Source organism: Saimiri boliviensis, chromosome 4 (assembly GCF_048565385.1).
Source record: "Saimiri boliviensis isolate mSaiBol1 chromosome 4, mSaiBol1.pri, whole genome shotgun sequence".
In the NCBI taxonomy this organism is placed as follows: Eukaryota; Metazoa; Chordata; class Mammalia; order Primates; family Cebidae; genus Saimiri; species Saimiri boliviensis.
Window position 1 is genome coordinate 131,056,925 of NC_133452.1, and position 15,044 is coordinate 131,071,968.

Genomic DNA, 15,044 nt, shown 5'->3' on the forward strand with positions numbered 1-15,044 from the left:
TTTAGGCATTTTTTTTATGCTTCCTGGTTTCAACCTACTGATAATTCTCAGCTATCATTTTTAAAAGAAAAAGAGTAAGGAAATTTCCCCAGAAATAGTCATAATGGCTTCTATAACAATATAAAAGAATTTTCTAAAGTAGCAGAGAAAGAATAAAGGGCAGCTTTCCAGTTCTGAAGTGCTTTGTAGTTTCTAAAGGGCCTATTCAAAGATAATGGAGACAATGAGGAGGAAATGGGAAAAGAAAATCAAATTTTAATAATAAATACAAAAGGAAAAAAAGACAATAAAATTCAAATAGACTGAAGTCTGTTTAAATAGACTGAAGTTTTATCAGTTTATTGAGGCAAACCTACCAGGAAATACTATTCAGGGTCTAGTCTAACCTGAGGTCTCTAGTCTTTTTTCCAAAGGACTTTGTCTTTCCTCACTGCAAAAAGGGAAGGGATAAACCCTCTCCCTTTCCTGCAGCCTTCTGTATGTACTAAGCAGAAGAAAGAATCCCTGCAAGGCATGAAGGCAGTTATATTCCCCAGCACAGTGCTCGATGCCCCTTCCCTAAGAAGGATGGTCCCTCCATTGCCATTTCTGATATTTCCTTTCAGGAAAGTAGTACGAAAACTAGCTCCTCACGCCTGTAATCCTAGCACTTTGGGAGGCTGAGGTGGGCGGATCACCTGAGGTTAGGAGTTCGAGTCCAGCCTGACCAACATGGAGAAATCCCATACCTACTAAAAATACAAAATTAGTTAGGCATGGTGGCAAGCGCCTATAATCCCAGCTACTCAGGAGGCTAAAGCAGAAGAATCACTTGAACCTGGGAGGTGGAGGTTGCAGTGAGCCAAGATCGTGCCTTTGCACTCCAGCCTGGGCAACAAAGTGAAACTGAGTCTCAGAAAGAAAAAAAGAAGAAGAAAACTAGCTCCTCTTTCAGCAGCCTGCACACATTGATTTATCTCTTTGTTTTTCAGCTACAAGATCCTCTTGTAAGTTTGACTATCTCCCTTCATGATTGAAACTCAATTGTCTCCAGCAGTATCTAACATGTCTTAAGCCAAAATGTATGCATCCCCACTGTGATGTGATAAAGTTCCAATTTCCTTGTTCCCTTATTTTTCCATTACTCAAAACACAAATACTTTTTTTTTCATCATGATCAGACTCTTCCATTTAGCAATCAACAGCATGGGTGCAAAAAAAATCTACATTAAAACCCTTTTTGGAATGCCTCATACTTCCCACAGAACGGAAACTAAAATAACCTGTTATACTCTTAGTCACAATACTGTCCTCTAGTTTTTTGCCCATACACATGAGTATTTGTCTAAATCATGTCATCTTTGTAGCAGCTCAGCCCTGCCACCACCGTGCTTGGCTGAGTTCACAAATCTGTTGCAACCTGTAGCTTTTTGCTTGCCTTTGGAAAACATCACCAATAGAGGTGTTTTTTGGCCAGGTGCATTGGCTCACACCTGTAATCCCAGCACTTAGGGAGGCCAAGGCAGGCGGATCACCTGAGGTCAAGTCACCTCCGGCTCTCCTCTCCTGCTAAGCTTTGTGTCCTAATTAAAATCTTGCCATAGTTACTGCTGCTGCTGGAACCGCCATAGCCACCTTGGTTTCATGGTTTGGCAAAGTATTGGCCGCCACCACCATAGGGGCCAGAGCTTCTGCCTCCAAAGTTCCTCCTTTCATGGGTTCAAAATTTGGAGACTGATTGTTGTAATTGCCAAAATCCTTGTAGCTTTCACCACCTCCAAAATTGCTTCTGTCATTATCAAATCCATTATAGCCATCCCCACTGCCACCATATCCACCACCACCACAGCTGCCATCGAAGCCACCATGACCACTGAAGTTTTCTCGAAGATCAAAGTTATCATTCCCACCAAAACCACCTCCATGACCACCATCAAAGTTTCCAGAGCCACTTTGACCTCTTTGGCTGGATGAAGCACTAGCCATCTCTTGCCCTGACAGGGCTCTCCTAACTTCACAGCTGTGACTATTCACAGTATGGTATTTCTGAATGACAGTCTTATCCATGGAGTTGCAGTCATCAAAGGTTACAAAGGCAAAGCCCCTTTTCTTGCCACTGCCTCAGTTAGTCATAATTTCAATCACTTCAATTTTTCCATGCTGTTCAAAATAATAGGAGTCTTGCTCCTTCGCCCAGGCTGGAGTACAGTGGCACAATCTCGGCTCACTGCATCCTCTGCCTCCCTGGTTCAAGCAATTCTCCCACCTCAGCCTTCCAAGTAGCTGACATAGGCGCGTGCCACCACGCCGGGCTAATTTTTCGTATTTTTAGTAGAGATGGGGTTTCACCATGTTAGCCAGGATGATCTTGATCTTCTGATCTAATGATCCGCCCACCTTAGCCTCCCAAAGTGTTGGGATTACAAGCATGAGCCACTGCATCCGGCCTTTGGTGTCTTCTATAATGCCACCAACAAATATCTTTTCACAGTTAAGTAGGCACCTGATCTTTGAGAATCTTCTCATGAGACAGCTTTCTTTGGTTCCACAACTCTTCCATCCACCTTGTGTGGCCTTGCATTCATGGCTGCATCCACGTGCTCCACAGTGGCATATGTGACAAACCCAAAGCCCCTGGAGCACCTGGTGTTTGGATCTCTCATTACCACATAGTCCGTGAGCGTTCCTCCTTGCTCAGAATGGCTCCTCAGGCTCTCATCGGTTGTTTCAAAGTTCAGCTCTCCAATGAAGAGCTTCCTTGGCTGTTTGGGCTTTTTAGGATCACTGACTCACATAAAAAATAAAAATGAGAGAAAAAAGTTCTCCGTGACTCTGAAGAATGTCAATTAGGAACTTCCCATGCAGAAAGAAAGAAATTAATGGGAGAAAAATGATATAGATACCATTTCTGCTTTCTAGATAGGTAATTTCTACAGGCAATTAGTAAAGTTTTTATTTGTTTCTCTGCAGTGTACTTATCAAAGTCCACTGATACCTATCAGAACTTGAGTTCCAACATGGAACTTAAAGTTCTATTTTCTCAGCCCCTTTGTTTTTCCATTATCCAGAATTCAACCAGCTGATAATTAGTTTTCTGGAAATGTCTAGTGCCTTTTATTTTAAAATACTGTTCAAGCAAGTACATCACTAGTAAATTTACCAGTGGAAAATAAAATGAGTAGGAAAAGAAACAGGAAGAGGGTAACAAAAAACCTCTCTGCTTGTTTTTCCGTCAAACCGAATCCCCATAAAATCAGTCATTCTGTGTATTCACTTAATTCTCTCTTTTAGGACTCAACTGGTCTCTAGCAGAGTGCAAGCGTCTTTATCTGACCATATTGGGATGCAAAGGGCTTGAGATATATGTTGGCCTCCTGCTGTCTCATTATCAAAGCCTCTCTGGATTATTAATGATGTACTAGAAAGCTTTAAGACTACTGACTTACAATCCCCTGCAGGATTTCAAGCAGTTATCTGTCACTGCAAAAAGGGAAGAGATAAGTCAGAGCAGAGGAAAAAAAATTTACAAAATTTCAAAGCCCATCAACAAGAGACTATCTTAAAAAGAAAAAAAATGGTAGGAGAGAAAGGAGTAGATAAGAAGTTTCTGGGCCGGGCGCAGTGGCTCAAGCCTGTAATCCCAGCACTTTGGGAGGCCGAGGCGGGTGGATCACGAGGTCAAGAGATCGAAACCATCCTGGTCAACATGGTGAAACCCCGTCTCTACTAAAAATACAAAAAAAATCAACTGGGCATGGTGGCGCGTGCCTGTAATCCCAGCTACTCAGGAGGCTGAGGCAGGAGAATTGCCTGAACCCAGGAGGCGGAGGTTGCGGTGAGCCGAGATCGCCCATTGCACTCCAGCCTGGGTGACAAGAGCGAAACTCTGTCTCAAAAAAAAAAAAAAAGAAGAAGAAGTTTCTGTAACCCTTTTTCATTTGAACCTCCTGCCGTACCTGGTCTCTTTTTCCACATTTAAATTCTAAAACATCTCAGAAAATTTTATATCACCTTTTAGAGATTTTAGGGGATTTAAGCCTAAACAACTTGAAGTTGTTACTTCCTCCATGTTTTGCTTTCATGTGACCCATCATTCACTCATCTTTTAAATAACTGTATGGAAAAACCCAGACTTACTATTTTATTAAAAAATAAAGAACAGCAGAAAGTTTATTAGCAGGTCAAAATGACATACTACAAGGGACTTAAATTGAAAAACAATTTGAGCAAAGGAGAAAGAAAAACGAGATAATTTTCTCTGATCTATTTACAAACTAGATTCATTTCACTTGCCATCAGTAAGTCCGTATTTTCGCCACTGTAGGATTCTAGAATTGCTCCTTTCCCTGGTACTGCTGAGATTTCCAGGCTTGGGGTGCACACTGCTTTCACCACTTACCTTCCCATCATTAAAATCCCATGAAGTTATTCATGATTTTTTGAAAGTTCACATTCTGCTGATTCATATTAAAAGTAAATGAACACCAAAGGGAAAGTTTTCCCGATTGTTACAAAGACCTACCAAGAAGAAACTCTCTACATAGAAAGGAAAATAATCATGGGAGAAAAAAACAGTTGCTAAGATACCTCTCTGTTTTTCAGCTGGTCCGCTTTCAACACCCCGTGGTAAGTTCGGTTTCTTTTTCTACTGCTTTCTGTTGTTGGTCTTGTTGTTTCCTGCAAGGCTTAGAGACCTGTCCCTATCCTGCTCATTTCCAACTCTGTGTGCGGCTACCTGACTCAGCTTCCAGTTTCCTCTGCCTTCTGCTCATTCGGCTTCTCCGTGAGGAGGAAGTTATATTTACATAATTTCAAACATATATTTACTTTGTACCTCCTATAGAACTACATAGGTACTTTAATTACATTATCTTATTTAATCCTTAGAATAACTCCACTAATCCCTTTGTGAGAGATAAGGAACTGAGCCAAATAGTTACTCAAGAATACATAATCATAGAATCATAATTTGGACCCAGAGCTGTGTTCAAGATTCTCCCCTACACGAATATACCTCCTTAGAGGGCACCTTATTTCTTTCAAAGAAATCTTCACGGATGTCTAATTTGGTTTTCAGGTCCACGCATGGCACCCATAAGTAAGTATTCCACCCCTTTTTCTACTTTGGTTCTCTGTGGTCCCCTTTGTTTCACTTCTGTCCAAGTGATTTGAGTTTCCCATTCTTCTCTTATTTCCTTATTACCCTGCTTGCCCTATAGGTTTTTTTTTTTTTTTAATACTAATTAAAAGAGGGACTAAGCTAGCATTCGTCAACAATAAACTGAACAATATTATGAAATAACAGGTAGGCAGAATTTGGGGGGCTGAAGAGAGAGACAGAGAAAGGGAGAGAGAGGCAGAGAAAGAGAGAGAGAGGTGAAATTCAAAACGACGAATGGGAAGAGACCATCAGTGTTCTTTCAAACATCATAGTGCAAAGATCCGGTGGTCTTTTCCTAATACTGTGCCCAAAGCTGTTCAGGTCCAATAAATAGGGAGGACCTTTAAGGAAACTCTACCTTTGACTTCATCATTACGTCATCACTGCTTAATCTTGCATCTAGTTTTCCATGATAAAACTAAGCTAAAACCAGATAATCTACAGGGTGGTTTGGAACATGCCTCCTTCATTGCCCAACTAAGTCCTCCCTTCACAGACACCAGCAAAATGTATTAGATAATACTATGTGTTTTCTATTTGAGAAAAATTAAATGGATTTCTGTTTGCTTATTTTTCAGTAATTTCGCAGAGAACTGCAAGTAAGTACTTTCCTTCTCAGCTGGTCATATGTGGAGACTTTTCTTATCTTAGCTGTGTCTATTTCTAAGTGCCTCATATTTCTCATATTCATTTGCTTCCACATTACCCAAAGTCCTCCAGATTAGAACTGCAAGGCCACCTTTTTAATTCATAACTGTAGTATTTCCCATTATTTTAGTTCTAAACTCAACTTCCCAGGTAACACGTATCAACAGTGACTCAATATTTATTTATTTTTTATTTTTATTTTTTTATTTTATTTATTTATTTTTTTTTTTTGAGATGGAGTTTCGCTCTTGTTACCCAGGCTGGAGTGCAATGGCACGATCTCGGCTCACCGCAACCTCCGCCTCCTGGGTTCAGGCAATTCTCCTGCCTCAGCCTCCCGAGTAGCTGGGATAACAGGCCCGTGCCACCATGCCTAGCTAATTTTTTGTATTTTTAGTAGAGACGGGGTTTCACCATGTTGACCAGGATGGTTTCGATCTCTTGACCTCGTGATCCACCCGCCTCGGCCTCCCAAAGTGCTGGGATTACATGCTTGAGCCACCGCGCCTGGCCAGTGACTCAATATTTAAACCAGATCAAGCACTGACAGTGACGATATTTAATACAGAACTTGTAAAACCCCCTTTCACACTATGTCCTAGTTTCCAAAATGCAAATCCGGTTCTCATATCTCAGTCACAAATGATTTAAGCAAACCCAACATTGCTGGAATTCCTCAGGCTGAAGTTAAATCACATTAATATTAAAACCCAAAGTTTCTGTCAAGGTTAAAAATGCAGATGCCAAAAGAGCCCAGGTAGGTAAGTAAATGAGTGAGGTAAGGTGAGTCTCCTGGGAACTGTGTAAAACTGGGAGGACGTGTATAGTCTGAAGAGGGTAGCTGCTGCCCAGCTCCAGCCAACCTCTTCATGCAAGAATTCAGACCTAGAGTTGCCAAAGCGTCTCACTTAATCCAGATAGTAGGTAAAATTTTCCAAATTTTAAACATGACAGATACCTGGTTTATTCTAACAGATTGCAGACATGCTTATATACTCCTCGCTACTTCCATCTAAACACACTCTGGATATAGTTTTCATAAGAACATTTTGCTAATTTCAATAATGTTAGGACAAAGACATTAGTATTTGAGGGAGGAGAATCGGAGCTATTAACACAGAATTAGCCAGTGTCTCTCCAAAGTCCTCATCCACACATCTTTCTGAAGCTTGAGCAAAGAGGCCGATCAGCTAAATCTTCTCACTACACAAATGAAAATACAGAGACAGTGGCTCAAACCCAGGGATGAGGCTGCAAAATCCATATGCCCATGTGTGGGCACAGGCCCTATAATTGGGAACAGGGACCAAAGCCCACCTGAGGTCCGGAGAAGGGATTATTGGTCTTAAAGCTAGAAATTACAAGCCAGAATCCAAATTGAATGCATAGTGTCCTTTTCAGAGAAGTCATCAGAGAGTATGGGCAGGAAAAAGATGTAAAAATCCAAGACCTAATATACATATATATATATATATATATATATATATATATATATACCCATCAGAGAGGATTAAAAAAATGCCAAAATAACTAGGGATTATGCCACCTGCTTTTTGGATACCTAAGTGTTGGCTGGCCAATCCCATTACTGGGCATACACTCAAAGGAATATAAATCATTCTATCATAAAGACACATGCATGGATATGTCAATTACAGAACTATTCACAATAGCAAATACATGGAATCAACCTAAATGCCCGTCAATGGTAGACTGAAGAAAGAAAATGTGGTACATATACACTGTGGAATGCTATGCGGCCAAGAAAAGAATGAGATCACGTCCTTTGCAGGAACAAAGATGGACCTTCAGGCCATTATCCTTAGCAAACTAATGCAGGAACAGAAAACCAGATACTGCTCCCACTTATAAGATGGGAACACATGGACACACAGAGGGGATAAATAAACACTGGGGCCTGTCAGAGGGTGAAGGGTGGGAGGGGGAGAGGATCAGGAAAAATAACTAGGCTTAATATCTGGGTAGCAAGATAATCTGTACAACAAACCCCCATGACACAAGCTTACCTATATTACAAACTTGCACATGTGCCCTGAATTTAAAAGAAACGTTTAAAAACTGTTAGCTGGCAATATTTTTAAGTGAAAAATATACAGCCAAGCTTAAGCATAAAAAGGGGGATAAGAATGATTTCCAAGGAGCAGAAATCAAATATAAGAACACAGTTTAAGAAGAAGCTAAAGTTAAGCTCTTGGCAGGAACGGTGAGGGGATGAAGAAATAGAGGTGGCAGCTTTGCCTCAGGAACAAAGGTAGGGTTTCAACACCTGCTCCCAGATGACAGCCAAAGCCTTGGGAGCCAACATGCAGAAAATGGAAATTAGGCCTCTCTGAGTAAAGCCAGTAGCAGAAAATACACTGTCACCCCATGCAGAGGAGCCAAAATATCTTCACCCATCTGCCCCAGGCATAAAAACAGAGTCACCCACACAGGTCCAGAGTTAGATCTGTCCAGGATGCACAGCCCTTCTGGAGGTGTGCGACCCCTGCAGTGTGCATACTATTCCAAGTCAAAACAGCTGGGATCTGGTTCAGTGACAGTATACCCAGGAAGTTAGGACAATAGCCACCAAGAAGGGATCCACAAGCCAGGGTATTTATATCATAGAACATCCACAAAAGATAGCCCCCAAGGAATAAGAAACTACTAAAAGTTATGAAATCTATAAGGAAATCCAGCACCATGTGAGTGATACCTCACGAGCCCCAACAAATTGGAGAATTTCAACCCAGAGAAATAAAACTAGATAGAGCAATCTGAAGAAGACTAAAATAAGAAACCTAACAGCATTGAACAAGTCAAACACTAAAAGAAAAAAAAAAAGTCTTCAAAGATATTAATGCATTTAACAAATATATGTATTCAACAAATGTATATTGGCCTATTCTAGGCCAGGAATTATCCTAAGCACTGGAAATACAGCCATGAGCAAGACAAAGCCCTTGCACCTCAGGAGTTTATATGTTGAGGTAAAACAGGCAAATAACAGCAAGTACACATATAGTAAATGTCAGGCAGATATATTCATGTAGACAATGAAGAGTAACAGACTAAAGAAAGATGGTATAGAAAGGGGAGTGTGCTTCAGGCAAAAGGAACAAGTACAGCACGCACAGGCCTGCGATGGGGATGTAATCAGCCAGTATAAATCATTACTTATCAAAAACACTTAGGATACAGCCAAAATAGCATTTAGAGAGAAATTAGTAGGGTAAATGGTTTCAATAGAAAGTATTCGCTAATAGCAATAGATGAACTAAACATTGAGCTCACAATGATATTAAAAAAAGGGGGAAATCTCAAAAGTAGGAAACAATAATAAAATGTCCTGCTTTTATTGCAAAAACTAATGAAATTACAAGTATTTTTAAATAATCAACAAAATTAAAGAAAAGAAAAAGCACTAACAATACAAAGAACAAAATAGAAATGTAGAGAAACAGCAAAATTTCCTCAAAATCATAAGAAAATCCACCCAAAAAAAATGGAAATCTGCAAAATGAACACTTTGTTAGCCTAGCCAAATCATCCATTTTGCCTGAGCATTTGATGTTACACATGACAGTCAGAAAAAAACTTTGTATCATGAGATAAACTGAAGATGGCAGCAAGTGAAAAAAGAAGAAAGGAAAACCAGAAGCAAGGGAGCGAGAAGAAAAGGGAAAGAGGTTAGGAGGAAGGAAGGGAGGGAGGGAGGGAGGGAGGGAGGGAGGGAGAGCTAGCCTTAGATGTTCTTAAATTGAATAGTAGTTCCATTTAGCACCGGAACCTAAAATAAAGGCTTAAGTTCATATGCTTTACATTGCTGGCTTCCTAATGGAAACAATTTTAGTGCTAATTTTTACAATATTGATACATACAAATGTGAGTAACCAAACCCAGGTTTGGTTGCTTGCTGCTGAAAAGCCAGACATGAGACACAGGGGTTTGTGGGATGAAAAGCAGATTAAGGCAGGCGCAGTGGCTCGCGCCTGTAATCCTAGTACTTTGAAAGGCTAAGGTGGGTGGATCACGAGCTCAGGTGTTTGAGACCAGCCTGACCAATATGGTGAAACTCCATCTCTATTAAAAATACAAAAATTAGGAGGGTGTGGTGGCACACACCTGGAATCTCAGCTACTCAGGAAGCAGAGGTTGCAATGAGCCAAGTTCACATCATTGCACTCCAGCCTGAGCAACAGAGCAAGACTCAATCTCAACAAAAAAAAAAAAAAAAGAAGAAGAAGAAGAAAAGAAAAGAAAAGCCGATTAAATTGGAGAGCCAGCAAACCGAGAAGATGGAGAACTGGCATGCTAAAGTACCATCCATCTAAAGTCTTTCAGGCTGGCTGGAGGGTTTTTATGGGAAGCGGATATGGAGAAACTATGCTCAGGAGTTGGAATCAAGAGGTGACTGAGGAATACAGAGATCTGGGTGCCGGCGAGTCAGAAGAGATTGGGAATGTCTTTGTCCTTGGTCAGGTCACAATGCTCCCGTAAATCTTTAACAAAACATGATTTGTTTACATACTTCTCCCTTAGTTGCACAGTTAGTTTCAAAAACTACGTGATTGCTGTTTTTACATTTTATCTCAGTATTCTAAAATTGTCCTAGTCTACGTGGAGGAATGGGTAAAGGTCTCTTAAACAAAAAAAGAGTTTATGTTAGTCATTTTGCTGTTTCACTGTCATACAAATGTGTAGTGACCCTTGCCAATATGTAATTATGATGGAGAATTGATTTTCCACCAATGAGAATAATTGGCAAACTAACCGTATAGATTACGCCACTTAAACTCCTGCTATGTCTCTTATTGAGTGAGCCAGTTCTTCTGAAGACAGGACTTGCTTGTAAGCACTGCAACCTAAAAAAAGAAAAGGAAAAGGTTCCTCAGTTCCAACTTGCCTCCAGTTTTTATTGACAATACAGATCTTTTTAAAAAAATAATAAATGAGACCTGGCTGGACGCCGTGCTCACACCTGTAATCCCAGCACTTTGGGAGGCCAAGGTGGGCAGATCACCTGAGGTCAGGAGTTTGAGACCAGCCTGGCCAACATGGCAAAACCTGTCTATACTAAAAATACAAAAATCAGCTGGGTGTGGCGGCAGGCACCTGTAACCCCAGCTACTTGGGAGGCTGAGATAGGAGAATCACTTGAACCTGGGAGATGGAGGTTGCAGTGAGCCAAGATCACATTACTGCACTCCAGCCTGGGAGACAGAGTGAGACTCCATCTCAAACAGAAAATAATAATAAAACCTGAACAAATTGAGAGATAAGCCATATTCAAAGATAAGAAAATTCAGTAATACAAAAATGTCAGTTCTCCCTTAAGTAATTTTTAAATTTAATAAAATTCGAATTAACATTCCCAGCAGGATTTTTTTTCTTTTTTTTTTTATTGCATTTTAGGTTTTGGGGTACATGTGATGAACATGCAAGATTGTTGCATAGGTACACACATAATTTTTGGTGGATCTTGACAAGTCAATTCTACAAGTCATATGGAAGTGAAAAGATTCAAGAAAAAGTAACACATCTCTAAACATAAAGTTCTCAAAAGAGGAGGCTCACCCTAGGCATTATATTTGACTATAAAGGCATTTAATTAGGTTTAATGACTGAGCACATGTAGTGTTGGCACAAGACTAAATAAATCAGCATGATAGAGTTCAGAGCAGGCGTCCCCAAACTATGGCCCGCGGGCCGCATGCGGCCCCCTGAGGCCATTTATCCGGCCCCCCGCCGCACTTCAGGAAGGGGCACCTCTTTCATTGGTGGTCAGTGAGAGGAGCACAGTATGTGGCGGCCCTCCAACGGTCTGAGGAACAGTGAACTAGCCCCCTGTGTAAAATTTTGGGGACACCTGGTTAAGAGCCTAGAGACAAACCTTACTAAAGACAACGCTGAACTCATAACAGATGGAGAATCCAACAAATTGTCTTGAGACAATTATCTTTATATTAAAAATAATAATAATAAGGCCAGGCACAGTGGCTCATGCCTGTAATTCCAGCACTTTGGGAGGCCAAGGCGGGAAGATCACAAGGTCAAGAGATCGAGACTTTCTTGGCCAACATGGTGAAACCCCGTCTCTACTAAAAATACAAAAATTAGCCGGGCATGGTGGCGCACACCTGTAGCCCCAGCTACTTGGGAGGCTGAGGTAGGAGAATTGCTTGAACCTGGGGGGTGGAGGCTGTGGTGAGCCGAGATTGTGCCACTGCCCTCCAGTCTCGTGACAGAGCAAGACTCCATCTCAAAAAAAAAAGAAAGAAAAAAAGGAAGTTCCAGGCATATTAAGTATCTAAACATAAACTCCATCACTACTTGAAAATAAATGTAGGAGAATAGATGTGTGCTCTCAGATAGGGAAGCTTTCCTTTAAAAGACTCAGAAAACACCAAACATAAATATTCACCAAAAAAAAAATGCAAAACTTCTTATTGACGAAATATACTATATACAAGGTTAAAAGATGAGGCAGTCTGAGAGAAAATATTTGCAACATGCATAAAATCAATGTTATCACTACTGAAAACATAAAATTCCACAATCAGTAAGAAAAAGAAAAGAAATTAAATGAGTTAATAAGAATACACATTTCACAAAATAGGAATACTGGATGCCTAATGAATATAAGACAAGTTATTAGATCTCATTAATAATCAAAAACTACAATGTAAAAAATGAGACACTACTTTTCTCAAAATATAGTGGCAAAAATTTTAAAGCCTGACAAGATCAAGTATTTATTAGGCTGTTTGCTGAAGTAGAAACTCTCATTCTCTGAACAAATTTGTTAGTATTAAAGTAAATATGTACATAGCCCATATATTCTACTCCTGGGTAACAACCCTAAAGAAAAGTCTTACGTATTTATACAGGAAGACATAAATAAGAATGTTGTGACACTATTTTTAATAATAAAAAATCAAAAATAAAATAAACAGTTCAAAATGAATTAACATATAGTATATGTGTTAATGTAACTGTTATATATGTTTTTATGTACATATAACCAAGGAAAAGACCTCTAATTATACTGTTGAATGAAGCAAGCCAGATGCAAAATGATGTTTACAGAGACAAAATTACATTAAAAGATGACACATGCAAATTAAAGCAAAAAAAAATTAAACTTACCACATTGCTTAAGGGTCCACATATATATGACATTACTTTTTGAGATTATTAAATACACATTGAGCTCATAATAGTGGTTGCTTCCAAAGAGCAGAGGAATAGGATTGAACCTGAGATTGGTGGTTCAAAGGGATTTTAGCTATCCTCATAATATTTTATTTATTAAAAGAAGTATTGAGAACAAATGTGACAAATGTTACATTAAAGATGGTGTGACTATTGACACCTAGATATTATTTTTTAGGTTTTTTTTTAATACGTCAAAGAAAAAAGAAAGCAAATAAAACAAGTATACCGTGAAGCCCTAAGAAGGCAGGCCTTCTTGGAAAATTTAGCCGTGGATCACCAATGTGTCCACCTGCAAGACATCCAGGCTTTCTTGCAGTGTGTCCTGTCCCTTCAAGTATTTCTGGGAATCTCTAAAGAAATGACTATACATCCTCACCCACTAGTCCATCACAACAAACCTTGTCTGGTGTCCTTTATTTCATTCACTGTCCATTAGGCTCTTTGAAGGAGCCCTATTTACTTGATGGCTAATGCCCTTCCTTGTCAAAGGTGCTGCCTTCAGATTTTGAAAAAGCCACTTATCCTCAAAGTGCCTTGTGGTGCTGGGTTCCACCAGCAGCGGGAATTCCTTAGCCCACGCTTGTCATCTGAGCCCCTAAATAGTACAGTTTCATAACATATCTCAATAAAATTGCTGCTTCATCATCTACAAACAAGAACACACATGCACACATACACTTACACACTCAAGAAACAGTTTTCAACATTAGTGCAACCCAAGTTCATACTTAGAAAAACAATGGTTTTCATTCTTACAGAGAGCAGTTTGATTACTTGGAGTCATCGTGTGTCAAATATTTCCTTTTCAAATCTTGCTTTTTCACATACTCTTTGCTTTACTTTTCCATAGGTCCTTTCCAGTGGTTTCCTAGAACAAAAGAACAAGCTGCACCAAAAGTATTATTATCTCCCCTTTTGCTAAATCAAAAACTCTTTATAGCTTTCATATTATCATGCCTAGCTTCATTGAGCTTTCAAAACTTCATAGTTAAAATTCCACCAGGGTTTAGGCACAAAATGTCATATAGGCATCCCTCCCTCAGCAATCTCTTTTATTCACTCAATTTTTTTTTCTTTTTTCTTTTTTTTTTTTTTTTTGAGACAGAGTCTCGCCCTGTCGCCCAGATTGGAGCGCAGTGGCGCGATATCAGCTCACTGCAACCTCCACCTCCCGAGTTCAAGCAATCCTCCTACCTCAGCCTCCCAAGTAGCTAGGATTACAGGCCCAGGTGCCTGCCACCACACCTGGCTAATTTTTTGTATCTTTAGTAGAGACAGGGTTTCACCATGTTGGCCAGGCCTGTCTCAAACTCGTGACCTCGTGATCCACCTGCCTCGGCCTCCCAAAGTGCTGGAATTACAGGCGTGAGCCACTGTGCCTGGCCTTGTTCACCCAAATCTTGTTACCTCATTGTTCACTCTCCCACTGCATGTCTTCTTCTACGGCCTGACACTTGTTTCACTTGTAAGACACAAAATTTTTCTGACTGTAAGTGTTTGAGAACAGAGTAAAAGGAGGAGTATCCTGATGTTGGCCACAGTAGGGAGAATTTCTTCATTGACTCGACAAACATGTATTAAGTGCCTGCTCTTTTCTTAACAGACCATGTAAGTACAGGAGAATATAGCATTTGCTGGTAGAGAAGAAAGTAACAACCTGGTCGAATCAAATGGGTAACAATGATGAGAACTGCAGAGATCAAGAATGTAGATGGAGATCTCTCCTTCCAGCCAGAGCTTGAAATTTGGTCTCTACTGCCCCATGTCCTATGCTCCAGGAGGCCTAGATGACTCTGCCATAGCCTCTGTCACCCTGTGACCTGCAGGTACTGAGAGATCCGTAGCTAATATACTAGGACACCTGGAAGCAGGGAAATGAGTTAGAGAAGCCATTCAAAAATATTACCATGGTTTTCAGAGGAGCCAAGATGGCCAACCGGATGCAGACAGGAAGAGCTTCTCCCACCAAAGTCCAGACCGTCAAGAGAATCAGCACACTCTGAACAAATGTTCAGAAAAAAGACATTGAGAACAGACC

General features: G+C 40.2%; 1 long non-coding RNA gene and 1 pseudogene across 1 annotated transcript in view; both read right to left on the bottom strand.

Moving 5' to 3' along the window:
* Positions 1-1,525: 1,525 nt before the first annotated feature.
* LOC141584201 (heterogeneous nuclear ribonucleoprotein A1-like) lies at positions 1,526-2,774 on the bottom strand (annotated as a pseudogene).
* A 7,700-nt stretch (positions 2,775-10,474) lies between these two features.
* LOC141584161 (uncharacterized) overlaps positions 10,475-15,044 on the bottom strand; it is a 28,335-nt gene continuing 23,765 nt past the window's right edge. The window contains exons 2-3 of the long non-coding RNA XR_012517100.1: positions 13,763-13,874; positions 10,475-10,653 (exon numbers count right to left, since the gene is read on the bottom strand). This is a non-coding gene — a long non-coding RNA (uncharacterized LOC141584161). The remainder of the gene's footprint in view (positions 10,654-13,762; positions 13,875-15,044) is intronic.